Source organism: Jaculus jaculus, chromosome 6 (assembly GCF_020740685.1).
Source record: "Jaculus jaculus isolate mJacJac1 chromosome 6, mJacJac1.mat.Y.cur, whole genome shotgun sequence".
Classification (NCBI taxonomy): domain Eukaryota; kingdom Metazoa; phylum Chordata; class Mammalia; order Rodentia; family Dipodidae; genus Jaculus; species Jaculus jaculus.
The window spans coordinates 72701752-72720427 of NC_059107.1; the positions used below are offsets into that span (position 1 = coordinate 72701752).

At 38.0% G+C, this 18676-nt stretch overlaps 1 protein-coding gene across 10 annotated transcripts in view; it reads right to left on the reverse strand.

Annotated features, from left to right (window-relative positions):
- The window catches only part of Zmynd11 (zinc finger MYND-type containing 11), a 135482-nt gene that overhangs the window by 54908 nt on the left and 61898 nt on the right, over positions 1–18676 (reverse strand). The gene's annotated exons all lie outside the window — the stretch shown is intronic.

Consider the following 18676-nt stretch of genomic DNA (forward strand, 5'->3'; position numbering starts at 1 on the left):
AGGTCAATAACAGCACTAACCAGCATCCACCCCTGCAAGTTTCATAGCAGGGCAGCCAAGCCAAATGTGCCAACTGATGCAATAGTGGCAAATCTGCCATGGGGAAAACCAATTGCTCTGTGATTGGACTTAAGGCCTTGCTCCATTAGAGGGAATTTCTGCCTGTTACTGAAAACTAAACAAAAGCCTATACCTGGGAAGGTCTTAAGCCCTAGCAGAGAAACTACTACTGTTATCTGGCTAAATGAAGATATTATGCCACCAAACTGCCCTCTAGATGCTTATGTTTAGGCCTATATATTAATGCTACTCTCACTTTTGGTTAGAAGAGCTTCTCTTTTCTGATGGTAGTTGTCAGATCAGAACAAAATGAAGTTCCAGAAGGAGGGTGACAGAAATAAGGAATGGGTCATCCACATTCCTCAATTAATTGCCCAGCCATTAATGATGCCCAGGTCTAGATTGACTGCCCCCTTATCTCTCACCGGGTCACTTCTGATCTCACCCTATGGCTAATATAAAGAACAGAGATTTACTGCCCCAACAACAACAAAAATCCTTCCCTTCCTCACCTTACCCCAACTGAAGATCCTATAAAGACCACTATCTGTAACCCCAAGCTGACTGCTCCCAATCTTGAGAGTTAGTCCTGGCAGCTCATGTTTTTCCCCCAAATAAAAACTTTCATCTTTGCCTCAGAGTGCTCTCCATCGTCTTGGTCACTCCTGAACCTTACAGGTGGTACCTGACTCAGATAGGAAGGCTTCTGATTGCCCTCTTAGACAGCCAGACCTCCTTTTCCCTGACTGGACCACCAAGCTGCATCCAACCTTCTGACAGCCTCGGACCATCCCTGTCTGATACAGACTCTCATACCCACCACAATTCGACCTTGCTCTTCTTCCCTTCTCCTCCCTCCTTCTCAGTGTCTCTGTCTGTCTGTCTCTTTCTCTCTCTCTCTCTCTCTCTCTGGTTGGCCTGTCACAGTTTCACCCCTCCTCATGGAAGCTGTGCTGGCATACCAGGCTATACCCCTTGGCTGCTAGGCTCCAACCTCAGGTTTCCAGAAAGACACACTCTAGACACCTCAGATCTCTTGCTCTCTGGTCTACTGTACCCCAAGGGGTAACCCTTGTGGTTCAGTTACACCATCATGGGACACTCCCTCTACTTCCTTCCTCTCCCTCTCCCTCCTGAGCTCTCATCTTCCACTGCCAGCCATTTTATCTTCCACAACCAGCTGCTTTCGCCATCAGGAGCACAGTCACCCTCCTTGCCCACTAATAGGCTAAAAAGCCAACAACTGCAACCTGTACAGCCTCTGACCATGTGGGAGGTGCAGGCCCTAATCACCCTAACAGACCAGACAGAGGACCATATTAGTGTTCTGTGTAAACCCAGCTTAAGCTCTGGTTTATTTTTCTCTCACCCTTGTTTTGCTCCTTCCCTGTCTCCTTAAGAACTTAAAGCCTCTATGGCTCTTGGATGACATCTTATCTTTTTCTATAACTACCTGGCCACAATGGGACACAATGTGTCCAAATGGCCTGAAAATGATACTTTTGATTTCCAAATTCTCACTGATTTAAAACAAACTTCTGCCAATGTACAGGCAAATAGTCCAAAATACCCTATTTTCACTCTGCACAGCTTTCTCTCTGCTCTACCTGCTTTTCTTACCAGGTCCTTCTAGCCCCTCCCCCATACTCATCCTCACCCTCTGCTTTTGACCCTGACACCATAGAGGACCTCGCCCCAACAGCTCCTGCAGTTCCCTCAGCCTCTCCTGACACCCTGCCTGGTAATAAGGTTTGATTTTAATCTCTGGAATTGTAAAAAACAAATAGAAATTTAAAATGAGGATGCATTACTTCTGAATGAATGAATATGTAAAGGGGAAGTGGTTTTCTAAAGTCTACATGAAAAGTGCACTTGAAATGAATGTGTGTATGTAAATATGTAGGTGGCTCACAGTTCTGAGGCAGCAGTAGAATGATTTGTTCTGAGCAGTGCCATTTCATTGTAAGGATGTTTTCCACAAAGCAATATGGAATAGCCAATTATTACTGTTGAGTGTCCCCCAGAAGAAACACTAAAAGTAATTAAGATAGACAAAAATGCAAGATTCTCCTACTCTTAAAAAGTTGTAAAAATGGCAGGAGAGGAGAGCAGCCTATAACCCTAAGGGAAGTCCAACACTCTCCCTGGAATTTAGGGGAAAAAAATGGCTCTTTCATAGCTTCCCTGCCTTGCAGGGCCAGAGGGCTGCAAGCACAGGGAATCTCAGGATCCTGGCCCCAGCATCATGATGAATGAATGCCAAGTCGTTATAAACAGATGGGGACTTCTTATAAGAAAGTTGTAACTGTTTTATGTTTACTTTATCTTTCTATGCTTCTATGGAATTACTAACAGACAATAGCCTCAAGATTTATGTTTAAATTTAAAAGTACTCAATGCTAAATTTGTAAAAAAAAAAAAAATTAGTAAAATTTTTAATGTTTAAATCTGCTTTCATATTTTAAAACAACGTGTTTCAGGAAAGTTATAAGAAACAAAGTTCCAAAATCTGTTTATTTGGGTAAATAGCATAAGTCAAATCTTTAAAAAAAAATCTTTCTTTAAAAGTCATTTCAAAAGGCCTTTTGGAAGAAAAAAAATTGTCATATTAAAAGTGTTTTGGTAAGGACAATAAAAGTTTTTGTTGGTAGTTATGAGATGAACTGACTGAAAAAGATAAACTGGAGAGGAAACTAAATTTTGGATGTTAAATGTTTGATGAAAAAGATTGTTACAAGGCCAGGCGTGGGGGCACACGCCTTTAATCCCAGCACTCGGAAGGCAGAGGTAGGAGGATCGCTGAGAGTTCAAGGCCACCCTGGGTCTACATAGTGAATTCCAGGTCAGCCTGAGCCAGAGTGAGACCCTACCTTGGAAAAAAAAAAAAAAAAAAGATTGTTACAGAGTAGTTACATAGATTGTAAAGTAAAAATATATAGATGAAGGTATGAGTAAACTATGTAGATGAAAATATGAGTAAGCTTAAACAGAAGGTTAAAGACAAAGTACTTAATCAGATGACAGACTTCTTAAGATATAAAATGACTATTAGTCTAGGGCTTACATCAGACTAACAGTATGGCCCTGGCTGGTAAAAGGACACTATGATATTCAGATTGTAAACTTAACTTTAACTCACTGATATTAATCTGGTCATAATAATGGTTATAAAAGACTGTATTTAGAGTATCCAACCAAGTTAACTAGGTTCCTCAATTTGTCAACCTTTTAACTAAATCTGAAGGTTAAAATTTACTCATTAATATTTAATTCTCTCATAAGGTTGTTATATCCAAAACACTGCCTCAAAAAAAAAAAAAAAAAAAAAACAACTCTCACAGAGGGACTAGTTTAAAGACAAACTTTAAAAAGTTATAAAATTTTTCATGTCTTCATATTTAAGCCAAAAATGTTACTACATAATATAGATTTCTTGTTTATTTAAAATTCTGTCAGCAGATCCTTATTTCATAGTTTACTCTCTGTAGCCTCATGTGCCTTAAATATGTAAACTCTAGGGCTGGAGAGATGGTTTAGTGGCTAAGCACTCGCCTGTGAATCTTAAGGACCCTGGTTCAAGGCTTGATTCCCCAGGATCCATGTTAGCCAGATGCACAAGGGGGCACATGCATCTGGAATTCGTTTGCAGTGGTTGGAGTACCTGGTGCAATCTCTGTCTCTTTCTATCTGCCTCTTTCTCTGTCTGTCACTCTCAAATAAATAAATAAACAATAAACAAAATTTTTTAAAATATGTAACCTCTACTTTATTAATATCAGACTTTTCCAAATATCAGAATGTTGTGATATGGTTTATACAAAGGCCATGATGTTTAGCTATCAATAAACATGCACCATCATGCCTGCCTAAAACTCTGTAATTTTAAGATGGTTCTTGTCTTGTTCAAGCTGATTTTACTAGATGATTATCACTAAGGTTATAATCTAAGTCTTATAAAAAGTGAGTTACTGTGATTTTGTTCTTAGAAAAACTAAAAAGGTTCCCCATGTCTTAGAAAAATCTACTGTATACAAACAATGTTAATATAGTTTGTCTAAGCTTCATGAAACAGTAAATATTTCTCTAATTAAAGCTTAAAATTGTTCAATGGTAAAAGGTTCCTATTTGAGAAATTGCTTTGTGTCTGTCATATTGTCTCTAATGCAGGCTTCCTTAAATCAACAATGACCAAGTTTTCTTTATTCTTGAGCTATGTATAATTAGTGTCAGTCAAGTTTTCATTAATTATCTCATTTCTGACATCTTAGTTCATTGCTTATAGAAACACTGATACTTAAGACATGTTTCCTGTCCCACAAAAAGTAATCTTTTAAAGTGCTATTCTACTTCTAGTTTGGAGGGTAATTGGTATGTACATTGGTATACAGACTAACAAAAGTTGTTTTCAAACACAGAATCTAAGTTTTTACACTGTCTTGTCTTCTTCCTGCAATGCAATTTCTAGATTAAATCAATTGCCTTAAAGTTACTGATAAAATGATTGATAAAAATTGTTTTCAGGGCCATTAAAATGTTCTGCCTATACATATAACTGACAGATACTTAAAAGATAGAATGTGTATGCTTTCTATGTCCCATATATAGCTTACACTGTCACCTGACAACTAAAATATTAATCAAAATGACTTTAAACTATTGTGTCATTCTATAACCAGATCTGCTCTGCATCCTTTTTAACTAATCTGTTTTGCTAATTAGATATGTACAGTCTCTCGGAGTGAATAATAACCTTATGTAAAACCCAAAATAAATTGAAAGCATTGGAGTTAAAAGGGTAACCAATATATTGGTTCCTGCTCACAGGTCAAACAACCACAGGAGATGAAGGGACATTTGAAATTCTAGCCTCTAGTAAATTACCTATCTTCTTGATTAGAGAGGATGTGGAGACCTAGAAATGAATTCCAAGTCAGAGTATCTGTAATAGGTGAGCGACACTGGAGGAAAATCAGTCCTCCAGGCTTCCCAAAAGAGGGAGGGCCACTTGGTCAGCATGGCCTTGACTTATCCTAGCAAATGAGGGCCATAGAACTCCTCACAGGTCCCTGAAAGTCTCTCCTACAGAGCCATTATTGACATCCAAAATATACAGTTAATTCTGACAGCCTACATGGCCTTAATCATCCAACAAGAAAAATATAACTACAATATAAACAATGAGTCAGACTAAGAGGCTCCCTTGTCTGATGCTGACTTACAATACTAAACTCTAACATTAACTCATGCCTTTCTGCCTCTGCCTCTACCTGATTAACTTCACCTACTCTGACCCCAGCTCCTCCCACTTGCCTTAGCCAGAATCAAAGCTATTCCTTGGACCCCTCCTTCCTTATCCCTTACCCTATCTCATCCAGGTATAAGTACACCACCAACCCAACGGACACTCTCAAACGTAAACTCTCTTGTATTCCTACTCGTCCCCTGACCCTAAAATGCCCCTCTGCCTCCTCTCTCTTGCCCCAAGCTCTCTATCTCGCCTCTGAATACTCATCCACCCTTTACACCTGGGGTTTTGACAAGAGTAACAAGGTCCTTTATTCTCCCTTTTGTCTTCTCACAGGGTGCACAGAGCCCATCTCCCTCACCTTCTCTATAACAGATGTCTGCTAGTGACTTCCCTGAAGCCAGCTCAATATAGGGATGGTATGAGAGAAGTCTCTGCTTCACTCAGGACGATGTCATAACAACATGCTACACTGGCACTATTGATCTCACCACTCTGCCATCTCTAGCCACCATAAAACTGCCTCATCACCTGCCCTGAGGAGAGACCCATTGACTGCAGAGTATAAGAACTCATTGCCCTTAGGGTCAACATAAAAAATTAATCTGGGACACTTATCATTAACAAAAGGCTAGAATGTTAGGCCAGGACAAAATGGAGTTATATCAGGAGGGAGACAGAAATAAGGAAGTGGGTGATCCACAGATTCCTCAATGCCCAGCCATTAATGATGCCCCAGGTCTAGATTGATTGCCCCCTTATCTCTCACAGGGTCACTTCTAGTATCTCCCTATGGCTAATGTAAAGAACACAGATTTACTGCCCCAACAACAACAACAAAATTCCTTCCCTTCTTCATCTTCCCCCAGCTGAAGAGCCGATAAAGCCCACTATCTGTTACCCAAAGCTAACTGCTCCCAAACTTGAGAGTCAATCCTGGCAGCTTGTGTGTCCCATCTCCCCCACCCCCACCACCAAACAAAAACTTCCATCTTTGCCTCACAGTGCTCTCTGTCATCTTGGTCACTCCTGAACCTTACAGTACTGACCACTGAGGTGATTAAAAAACTCACCAATGTGCTAAGGAGTGATAGTAGAATATTTAGTATTGAATGAGACATCTCTCACACATCCACTAAGGCTCAAGGACCATTGTGGAAGAGGCGGTGAGAAGACTATAAGACCCGTATGAAGTGGAGGAGTGCTAACAATACTGTCTTCTAGACACAGAGTGCTCTTGACATTCATGACCTCATAGTGGCTAATGTATGCCATACAAGACCTGCAAAATAAGAATGGGAAAATGGGTTCCGCTTCCGGCAGCACCAGATAAGTCACGAGTGGAACCTTCAAAGCTGTCGTTTGCATTTACAGCGACTTCGAGGCAGAATTTTCCTATGTCTTGAACTGATGGGCTCAAGGGATCTTTTTGCCTCAGCCTCCTAAAGAGTTGGGACTCCAGGATCACAATGGTCCGTAGTGGGAAAAATGGCGACCTCCATCTCAAACAGATTGCATATTATAAAAAAACAGGTGAATATCACCCAACCACACTGCCAAGTGAGAGAATTGGCATAAGACGAGCAGCAAAAAAGTTTGTCTTTACAGAAAAAAAGCTGTTTTATGTTGGGAAAGACAGAAAACAGAATTGTTTGGTAGTTGTTTCAGAAGAAGAAAAAAAGAAAGCCCTACGAGAATGTCATGAGAATGACTCTGGGGGTCATCAAGGTATCTCCAGAATGCTCACTCTAGTGGAATCCAACTACTACTGGACTTCAGTGACCAATGATGTCAAACAGTGGTGTCAGAAATTTCTAAAGCTATTATAAAGATATTTTTCTATGTGGACCGCCTCAAAAAAAAAAAATAATGGATCGAGATGAGCTCATTGAACAGATCAATGTTGAATTGGGTAGATTATTTGCAGTAAAGCAGGTTGTAATTTCTCATGCCTCTGGAAGTATTAATCCATCTGAAAGTACACCAAGCACAGTTAGAACCTTTCTCTCCAAACACTGTGCTGTCCACCCAGACAACTGGGATGAGCATCTATCAGCTCTCTCCTTTGCCTTCAATGTAACTTATTTGGAGCCTACAAAAAATACACCATATTTTCAAATGTTTAATCAGAATCCCTATATGCCAGAGTCATCAGGTAGCCCTCATGAAGTAGATGTTAACAATACAAGTGTTTGCCAGAATTGTAGATGCAATTAAAGAAGCTGAGAAAATAGTGGAGACTAAGACCACATCAGTGGGCCAGAATGAGAACAACAATTTGAATGAAATAAATAAAAGCACCAAAACCAGGCAAAGATAGAACAAAAAAAGAAAATTACAGACCAATCTCCCTCATGAACATAGATGCAAAAATTCTCCACAAAATATTGGCAAACGGAATTCAAGAGTATATCAAAAAGATCATTCACCCTCACCACATAGGCTTTAACCCAGAGATGCAGGGATGGTTCAACATACGCAAATCTATAAATGTAATACATTACATAAACGGGTTGAAGGACAAAAATCACATGATCATCTCATTAGACGCAGAGAAAGCATTTGACAAAATCCAACATCCCTTCATGATAAAAGTCCTACAGAGACTGGGAATAGAAGGAACATATCTCAATATAATAAAGGCTACTTATGACAAGCCTACAGCCAACATATTACTAAATGGGGAAAAACTTGAAGATTTTCCACTAAAATCAGGAACAAAACAAGGGTGTCCACTGTCCCCACCGTTATTTAATATAGTTTTGGAAGTCTTAGCCATAGCAATAAGCAAGAGACACACATAAAAGGGATACAAATTGGAAAGGAAGAGATCAAGTTATCATTATTTGCAGATGACATGATTCTATACATAAAGGACCCTAAAGACTCTACTAGCAAACTGTTAGAGCTGATAAACACCTACAGCCATGTAGCAGGATACAAAATAAATACACAGAAATCAGTAGCCTTCATATATGCTAACAACAAACACACAGAGGATGAAATCACAGAATCACTCCCATTCACAATTGCATCCAAAAAAATAAAGTACCTTGGAATAAACCTAACCAAGGAAGTAAAGAATCTCTACAATGAGAACTTTAAAACACTAAAGCCAGAAATTGCAGAAGACACTAGAAAGTGGAGAAACATCCCTTGTTCCTGGATTGGAAGAATCAATATTGTGAAAATGGCAATCTTACCTAAAGCAATCTACACATTTAATGCAATCCGTATCAAAATTCCAAAGGCATTCTTCATGGAAATAGAAAAAAACAATCCAAAAATTCATTTGGAATCACAAAATACCTCAAATATCTAAAATAATACTGAGCCACAAAAATAAGGCTGGTGGTATCACCATACCTGATTTTACCCTATACTACAGAGCAATAGTAACAAAAACAGCGTGGTACTGGCACAAAAACAGACAAGTAGATCAGTGGAACAGAATAGAGGACCTAGATGTAAGCCCAAGTAGCTATAGCCACCTGATATTCAATAAAAATGCCAAAAATACTCATTGGAGAAAAGACAGGCTCTTCAGCAAATGGTGTTGGGAAAACTGGATATATATATCTGCAGAAGGATGAAAATAGATTCTTCTATCTCGCCATGCACAAGAATTAAGTCCAAGTGGATTAAAGACCTTAACATCAGACCTGAAACTCTAAAACTGCTAGAGGAAAAAGTAGGGGAAACCCTTCAACATAGTGGTCTTGGCAAAGACTTTCTGAATACAACCCCAATTGCTCAGGCAATAAAACCACAGATTAATCACTGGGATCTCATGAAATTACAAAGATTTTGCACTGCAAAGGACACAGTGAAAAAAGCAAAGAGGCAACCTACAGAATGGGAAAAAATCTTCGCCAGCTTTATATCTGATAGAGGATTAATATCTAGGATATACAAAGAACCCAAAAAGTTAAATAATAAGGAATCAAACAAGCCAATCAAAAAGTGGGCTATGGAGCTAAATAGAGCATTCTCAAAGGAAGAAATACGAATGGCATATAAGCATCTAAAAAGATGTTCTATGTCACTAGTCATCAGGGAAATACAGATTAAAACTACATTGAGATTCCAGCTCACTCCTGTCAGATTGGCCACCATCATGAAAACAAATGATCATAAATGTTGGCGGGGATGTGGAAAAACAGGAACCCTTCTACATTGCTGGTGGGAATGCAATCTGGTCCAGCCATTGCTGAAAACAGTGTGGAGGTTCCTAAGGCAGCTAAAGATTGATCTACCATATGACCCAGCTATAGCACTCCTAGGCATATATCTGAAGGACTCATCTCATTTCCTTAGAAGTACATGCTCAACCATGTTTATTGCTCCTCAATTTATAATAGCTGGGAAATGGAACCAGCCTAGATGTCCCTCAACTGATGAGTGGATAATGAAGATGTGGCACATTTATACAATGGAGTTCTACTCAGTGGTAAAGAAAAATGAAGTTATGAAATTTGCAGAAATATGGATGGACCTGGAAAGGATTATACTAAGTGAGGTAACCCAGACCCAGAAAGCCAAACACCACAGGTTCTCTCTCATATGTGGATCCTAGCTACAGATGATTGGGCTTCTGTGTGAGAAGGAAAATACTTAGTAGCAGAGGCCAGTAAGTTAAAAAGGGAAGAGAACAAAAGGGAGGAGAGTACTTATTAGATTGATATTGTATATATGTAAGTACATTGATTGAGATGGGGAGGTAATATGATGGAGAATGGAATTTCAAATGGGAAAGTGTGGGGGTGGGGAGGGAGGGAATTACCATGGGATATATTTTATAATCATGGAAAATGTTAATAAAAATTAAAAATAAAATAAAATAAAAAATAAAAATAAAGAATGGGAAAATGATGACATCAAAATAGAAGAGACTAGTTGGAAAGAAGGTATTCAATGAGGGGGTATTTGAAAGTGGAAAAAGGGAGTATTATTATCATATCATATTATTATCATAGAATTATTATAATACTATGAAGTGTTATTATCATGGTATAATGTTTACATTTATGGAAGTTATCAATAAAAGCTTAAAAATAAAAAAATAAATTCTATATTAGAGAATCAAAAAAAGGCATTACAAATGCATATTCTTTTGAGAGCTTCTCTGATTACCTCAGATGTCACACTATAAATAATTATCTTAAATTCTGCTATTATTAAAACAGTGGCTTTGCTAGGCATGGTGTTAATCCCAGCACTTGGGAAACAGAAGTAGGAGGATCACCATGAGTTCAAGGCAACCCTGAGACTACATACTGAATTCCATGTCAGCCCTGGACTAGAATGAAACTTTACCTGGAAAAAAAAAAAGTAGCTTTAATTAAAATCATAAAATAAAGCATTTAGTTATTTTAAAAATAGGTGGGGATTTAGGTATTACTTCTGTAACAGGCAGCTTTTGAGGGAAAAGACCATTTTTTTCCCGTGACACATACACTATTTTATTAATACTGTTTTCATGTGATAAAAATAATAATTTTAATTCAGTCTCAATTTCAAATAATGATAAACTGTACATATTACAGCTTCATATTATTAAATTAGGCCTATCACAAAACTTTGCTAACTTTTTTGATACTTACCAGTTAAAAATAATAAACCAAGGGCTGAAGAGATAGATGGCTTAGCAGTTAAGGCATTTGCCTGCAAAACCTAAGAACTCATGGCAAATCTCCAGGTCCCACATAAACCAGATGCACAGAGATATAAGTGTGCAATGTCGCATATACACACAAAGGGGTGCACATGTCTGGAGTTCATTTGCAGTGGCTGAACACCCTGGCCTACCCATTTTCTCTTTCCCCCTCCCTCCCTCAAATAAATTTTAAAAATGACTCAAGTAATGAAAATGACATATATGTACAGCAATGCAAAAATCACCATAAGTTCAAGAACAATACAGTTGTTTCCTATTTATAATTGAAATATATTGTCAGTTTTACAGTCAATTACCCATATAGCTGTAAGAAGAGAACAAGCACCAGAAAAGGGCTGTCTGGGATCCTCAGTCATCTTTGCAGCTAGAATGGCTTAGAAACCTCAACTTACTAACTTATTAACTTATAACTTTCTGGAAACTTTAGGCATGAACTTCTTTCTGATTTTAGCACTACCAGTTCAGGTTTGTTTTACAGTCAATATTACAACAGCGCAGCTTCCCCTTTGTACTAACTCCTAACACACTGGGAGCCAAATATGTAGCAGGTCCTTAACAAGTTGTAGGTAATCATGGCAAACTTTCTTTTATCTCTTTTAGCTCTCTCTTACATCCCAAACTTAATTTTACTTTTCTTCATCCTGCTTATATTCCCTTATACTGCTTTATCTCTGCTTTCCTAAGTGTTCCAAAATATGTGGAGGACACTGGGATTCTAATACAATATACGTACATATTTCTTTGCTACACACCTATGAACATAACATAACAAATACATGAATGAAAAGCTGTGGAGCTTCTATTCCATGTGTGTATGGGGGGGGGGTGTATGTATAACTTTGCTTTGTGAAGTGCTTAGCCTATTATTAGCAAGCTATTTGAAAAGAAATCTAGGATGAAATTTCAATGATTGAGAAATTTTATGATGGATAAGCACTTAAAGTTTTGGACAGATTTTTGTTTCCAAAAAATATGTATGAAAAATCAGAACAGCCAGAAGTAGTGGTGCAGTCTGTAGCATCAGCACTTGGGAGGCTGAGGTAGGAGGATTGCAACGAGTTCAAGGCCAGCCTGAGAATGAGACTCTGCCTTAAAAAAGAAAAATATCAGGGCTAGAGAGATAGATTAGTGGTTAAGGAGCTTGCTGAAGAAGCCTAGGGAAGGACCCAGGTTCAATTTCCCAGTACACACATAAGCCAGACGTACAAGATGGCACATGCAACTGGAGTTCATTTGCACTGGCTAGCGACCCTGGCACACCCATTCTCTCTATCTGCTTCTTTTTTTTCTTTCTTCTCTCTCTTTCTCTCAAATAAACATTTTTGTTGTTTTGTTTTTGTTGTTTTGCGAGGCAGGGCTTCACTCTAGCCCAGGCTGACCTGGAATTCACTATGGAGCCACAGGGTGGCCTTGAACTCATGGCGATCCTCCTACCTCTGCCTCCAGAGTGCTGGGATTAAAGGCATGCACTACCATGCCCGGCTCAAATAAATATTTTTTTTTAAAAATCAGAACATACTGCCCTTTCCAATCAAATATACTTGTAAAATTATTTTTAATCTCAATGATAAAGGACAGTCACTCCAAAATCATATACTTATCCAGTCTGTTGGTGATAATTAAAAGCAAGATAACCAAGCTTTCTTTTACAATTCAATAAAAGTTTCTCTAGAATTCTACTCACAAACTGTACTCAGCAGAGTACATGCTTACAGCAGCAGCAGGAATGTTTAGATGCAAAGCATAACATGACATCACTTCCATATAGTGAAGACATCATTTTCAGTTTGATAGATAGGCATAGCTAAGTCTTTAAAGGAAGAAAAGAACAATAACTAAAAAGAAAGAGTTAGCTTAAATGATGATGAATATTACTGAATGATCTGGTGGAGGGATGTCAGTATTCCAAATGTGATTAAAGCATGGGTCTAGAACAGAACTATGGCTCTGCTGTAGTATAGCAGGGAACATGAGGGGCAGAGAAATCAACTTCTCCTGTCTGTGCCACACCCTTACCCTTCTTTATCACTCTGTACCTCCCTTAACTTTTGAAAATTTTTGTTTAACTTAGAAATGACATTGAGAAATCACAAGCCAGACAATATGGCTCACACCTGTATTCTTAGCAATCAGGAGATTGAAGCAGAAAGATTATGCAGCAGTTCGGGCTATATTCCAGTCCAGCCCAAACTACAGAGAAGATCATTTCCTTAAAAAAAAATAATAAATTATAAACACAAGGAAGTATTTTTAAATATATTGACAATTTGAATGAAACAAATATCAGTTAAACTACTACCTAGATTCAAAAATGAATGCAATCAAGAAAGGAGCTGAAAAAATGAAAAAATAAAATAAAATAAAAAATAAATAAATAAAGGAGCTGATTCTAGTATGGACCCTGGGATATGCCTCTCCTGTTGGTGTACCACAGGGTACATGTATCCTTACTTTGTGTGAACTATTCCCCCTTCTCTTTTCTTGGTACCAAGGATCCAAAGCAGGGTCTCATGCACGCTAGACAAGGGTTCTACACTTAGCTACATACCCAACTCCCATCTCCCGTGTTTTGTCTTCATAGTTTCATGACTTCTGTTATGCACATCCCTTACTTACTCTTTTCTGTCATGCTATTTTACTGGCTCTGTATTGGTATGTGAGATTACTTCAGCATAAGAGCCACTGCACAGCTGATGAATAGTTATTGCACTGTTTTTACATGCCACTGTTATGTTTCTGATGCTCTACCTTATTCTTTTCTCATATACTGAGCATTCATTTTATTTGGTACCTAATGTTTTAATTTTCCTCACATATCTGCTGTTTTTGATCACTATTCATTTTTGCATTTCATAACTTTTGCTTGAGTTTTTCCCCCTTGAGGTAAACCATTGAGGATTTATTTTCATTTAAATTTTACTTGTCTAAAAAGAAATGTAGTTTCAGCCCACATGAAAGGTAATTAATTCTAAACTGAAAGCTATGTTCGCTTAATGTGCACTGAAACTATTATCCAGGTTGTTTTGCTGCAGGTAAGGTCCACTATAGGGGCTAGGGATGGTTCAGTAGATAAAGAACTTGCCTCTCAACTGTGAGGATCTGGATTCAGATACTCAAAGCTAGCATCTGTAGACCCTAGGGTGTTTTGGCAAGGTGAGAGGAAGAGACAGGAAAATCCACAGCAATCTCCAGAGGCAACTAGCCTGATAAATGCAGTAGTAAGGGGGAGACCCTGTCTCACAAAACAAGATGGGACATTCAAAAGTTGTCTTCTGACCTATACATGTTCACTCTCACCCTCTCTTTACCCTCCCCCCTTTCTCTCTCTCTCTCTCTCTCTCTCTCTCTCTCTCTCTCTCTCTCTCTCTCTCTCACACACACACACACACACACACACACACACACACACACACACAGTTATTTGGAAGATGAATTGCTGTGCCTGTGTAAGCTATATCTTTTAGAATCTTCTCTGGCCTGTTAGTGGATTCTGCAGTTGTTGCTGTCACAAGGCTAAATGTGGGTACTGTTTCAATTTGTTCTGCTTTGGGCTACTGGGATCTGGTTATTGGTTTCTTTCAGTAATTCCAGAAAAACTTTAGCCAATATTTCTAAGACTATGGGCTCTTTCTCCTTCCCTCAAGTTTCTCTCTATAGACGCATGCAGGTCCACTAAGAGTTATACAACATTGTAGTCACGATATTGAAATAAAATATCTTCAATCATAAAGGAAATGAACATTTATACCACAGTGAAATATTACTAAAAAAATCTACTGGAATGATTTCCAAAGACAGATAGCATGCAGTGGAGTAAATGTGGAAAATTTAGAATCCTCACAGATGCTGGTAAAACATAAAATAATATGACTATGCATAAAAATTTTGTAATTTTAATGAAATTATGTACATATTTATTGCTTGGCTTAGCAATTCTACTTTATTTTCAAACATATAGGTATTGCTATATATAAAGCACATGGCAGCCATCGTCCAAATGGTTCCAGAGAGAAACACACTTAATGTCATTCAGCAAGTAAGTTTAAAAACTGTGGCATATCCTCCCAATTAAGTAGTACTTAGCAATGAAAAAAAATGAGCTACCAATATATTTACAAAAGAAATCCCAAAACATGCTGACCGAGGAAAGCTAATCATGGAAAAGAATGGACAAGTAGAGTTTTCTTCATCCAAAATGCTAAGGACTAGATATGTTTGAGATTTGGGGTGAGTTTACCAGTTAGGCATTCCTAAAGCTAAAATCCAAGATCCAAACCTTTCTGAGGACCACTGTGGTGCTTCTGATCTCAAAACACTTTGGATTTTTCATTTTCAGATTATGGATTTTCAACCTATACAATATGATTCCATTCATATAAAATTCTAGAACAAGTAAGGCTAGTCACTACAACAGAAAGCTTCTTTGTGATTGCCTTGGGATGGGGGTAGGATAGACTGGCCACAGAGGAGAGACAGGGAATGTTTTTGAGTCATGACACTTCCTATGTCAAGACTGTGATGGCAGGTACACAGAGGCGTTTATTTTCAGGCAAAGGAAGAAAAAGACTTCAAGAAAGCAACACTTGTTAACAGCAGGGCAGATGTCAGAATTGGACTAATTCACTAAAGATTTCAAGCTTTAAGTTAGGACATATTGTTACAAGAAGAGCTCCATTCACTTAGCATTCAGCTAATACCACTGAAGACTGTCAAGTGTGTCACGCACGAATCACTAGTGCTGGGTATTGGGGACACACCAAAACCCAAGAGTCACTTACCCCACAGAGATGACATAGTGGTAGAAAGAGGTTGCAAGAGAGAGCAAAAAACAAAGGGCACTATAATAAATAATTCAATGACATGGGATGCCACCAGGTTTGTAAAGAGGCGTTCATTACAGATAAAAATAAAACTAGATCTTGAATGACTAAAAACCTAACTGTGAGAAGTAAAATGATAAGGATAGTGAAAGAAAATATAGGAAATTCTTATAAATTTAAGAAAATTTTTCTCCCACCCCCCTTCAGCACAGGCTGCCATAGAACTCAGTAAGTAATCCACACTGGCCTCAAACTCAAGACAATCCTTCTACCTCAGCATCTGGAGTGCTAGAATGATAAGTGTGAGTGACTATACCTGGCTGAGAAAAAGAAATTCGTAAATAAAATTTCAGAAGCACAGAACTTTGCAACTGTATCCAAGACTGAATCCTATCACACTGCAATGACAATGTGGTGCTCACTAAGAGCACATGGAAAGTAAGATAAATGACAGAATGAACACATGCTTGCAGGGCACCAAGTCCCCCAGGGAAAGGATGCCCAGTATAACAGCTTCTATAAATCAGCAGAAAAGACAACTGCCCCAATGAAAAAATGGACAAATGGAAAGAGGTAACGACAAACAGCTCAGAAAAGGAAGCTGCAGAGCACACAGTAAGATCTGCACGACAGTAGCTGAGCAGGTGAACAGTACCAAACACATGCAGGCCATGGAATAAACTCTCCTGGGCATAGTACAAAAGTCATGCAGACAAAGACTGCCTTTTGTAAGAGCTGAGTCAAATTAGATATATGCATATATTAACTAGAGTCTTGAGGACTTTGTTTCGATATACTTGTCAATATCCTTCTTGTACAAGTTGAAAAGAAGACATTTATTTCTGGTAGAAAGAGCTGAAAAGTGAAGTTACGTACTATGCTGCAAGAGGACTTGGAACATGAGACTGTATCAGGCACCATGATGACAACCAAAGGCAGTGAACAGCACTCACCCCACTGAGTTGTACTAAGGGTTAAACAAAGTAATCTTTGTCAGGTACTTAGCCCAGTATCTTCACTTAGTGACTTCTAAGTAAATGGCTCCTGCTACTTGTGTAGTTTCGTCCTACTCTTGCTAAGCTTTCACCTCAGCATTTATATAAATTGACACTTGGACTTACTGTAAGACTTTAACAGATGGCATAGGTGCTAATATGAAAGCCCAGTAGAAATTGTAGTTAAATTGATCTTAGTATCAAACCAGTTCTATGGTTTACTAGTTGTTAGACTTTGAGCAAATCACCTAACCTCTCAGCATCTCTATTTGCATACCTATAAAAAATAATAAACTCAACACCATGTAATGTTCCTTTATCTTCTCCCTCCTTTCAAGGTTTATCACAGTGGAACTTCATCAGGTGGAATATTGTATAATCATTACAAATAGTTATTTGTGATGACCATATAACCATGAAAAGAGGCTAAATAATAATGAGGCAACAAAAATGCATATGAAATAGTCAAAATAAATGAAAATACCTTACTTGAATATGGATGAAGAAATTACAGGTAGTTATTATTTATCTTTCTGTTTTCCAAGTATCAATGTGATTTGGTTACTCTCAAAAACATTGAAAATTACTTTCTGAAAAGACTAATGCTCTGCTACCAGCTTTATAGACAGAGGCATACAGCAAGTATGTTTTTTTTTTTTAATTGTATTGAACAAAAGGTAATAAACTTTAAAACCAAAGTAGCATCTTTATGGACCCTTCATCAGTGAATTTATTTGAAAATTTGAGAATATAGTCTGGAAAACTACCTTCTGCCTAAATCTAACATTTTAACCAGGGACAAATAACTTATTCATATAGCCACACAGTCTTCACCAATAAAATAAGGTTAATGTTAGTTTCACAGTTGTCTTGACAGCCAGGAGCAATGGCTCATGCCTAGAAGCCCAGCACATAGGAGGCTGAATGAGGTAGGAGGGTCACCATGAGCCCATGGCCAGCCTAGTCTACACAGTGTGTTCCAGGTCAGCCTGGACTAAAGTGAAATCCAGTCCCTAAACAAAGAAATAAAAAATAGAGTTGTTTTAAGAAAAAAATAATGACCAAATAGATGATGGAAATATGCAAATATAAATCTATTAAGTACCAGAAAGAAACATTTAATGGCTATGAACATAGTTTATGATACCAGACAGAATTAAATTTAGATTTCTGCTTTGTCACTTGTAGCTGGTATAGCTTTAGGCAATTTATTTCACTCTTTCAAGCTTCAATAATTTATCAACAATGTAGGGGAATGACAACAAACCCCAGAGGTAGTAGAAGAATTAAATGAGAAACGTTGTGCTTCTCACATTGTGCACTCACAAAACTCAGTGCTATCACTAAGCACTCCTTAAAGCTACTTCTATAGTGAGCACAACTAGTCATTATGTCATTATACATGTGTGGGGGAGGGGTGCTGGGATCAAAGTAGGCCTCATACATGCTAAACAAGTATTTATCATTGAGCTATAACACCAGGCCAAATGTAATTATTTATTAATATCCCAACTGCTATGCTTCACACACAACAATAAGACAGGAAAGATGCACTCTCTATTACTAAGATATTCAATCAGCAAATGTTACAGATTGTAAAAAAATTGAATAAATGATAAAAAGTTTTTAAGTACATTATTATGGAAGCAAAGAGAAAGGGAATGGAGCCAATTGTCCTAAAGAATGTACCAAGATATCAGAGATGTTGTCTGAGTGACTTTGTCCATAAATGAGGAAAAAGTAGAAAACAAAGAATTAATAGTGTGTTCAAGCTATAGGATAGACACTACAATCAACATAGGCATTATCAGTCTTCCTAATCTGGCCTTCTGCCTTTCCCTCACTTTCTCTTCAAATCCTCCAGTTCCTTTATTTGATC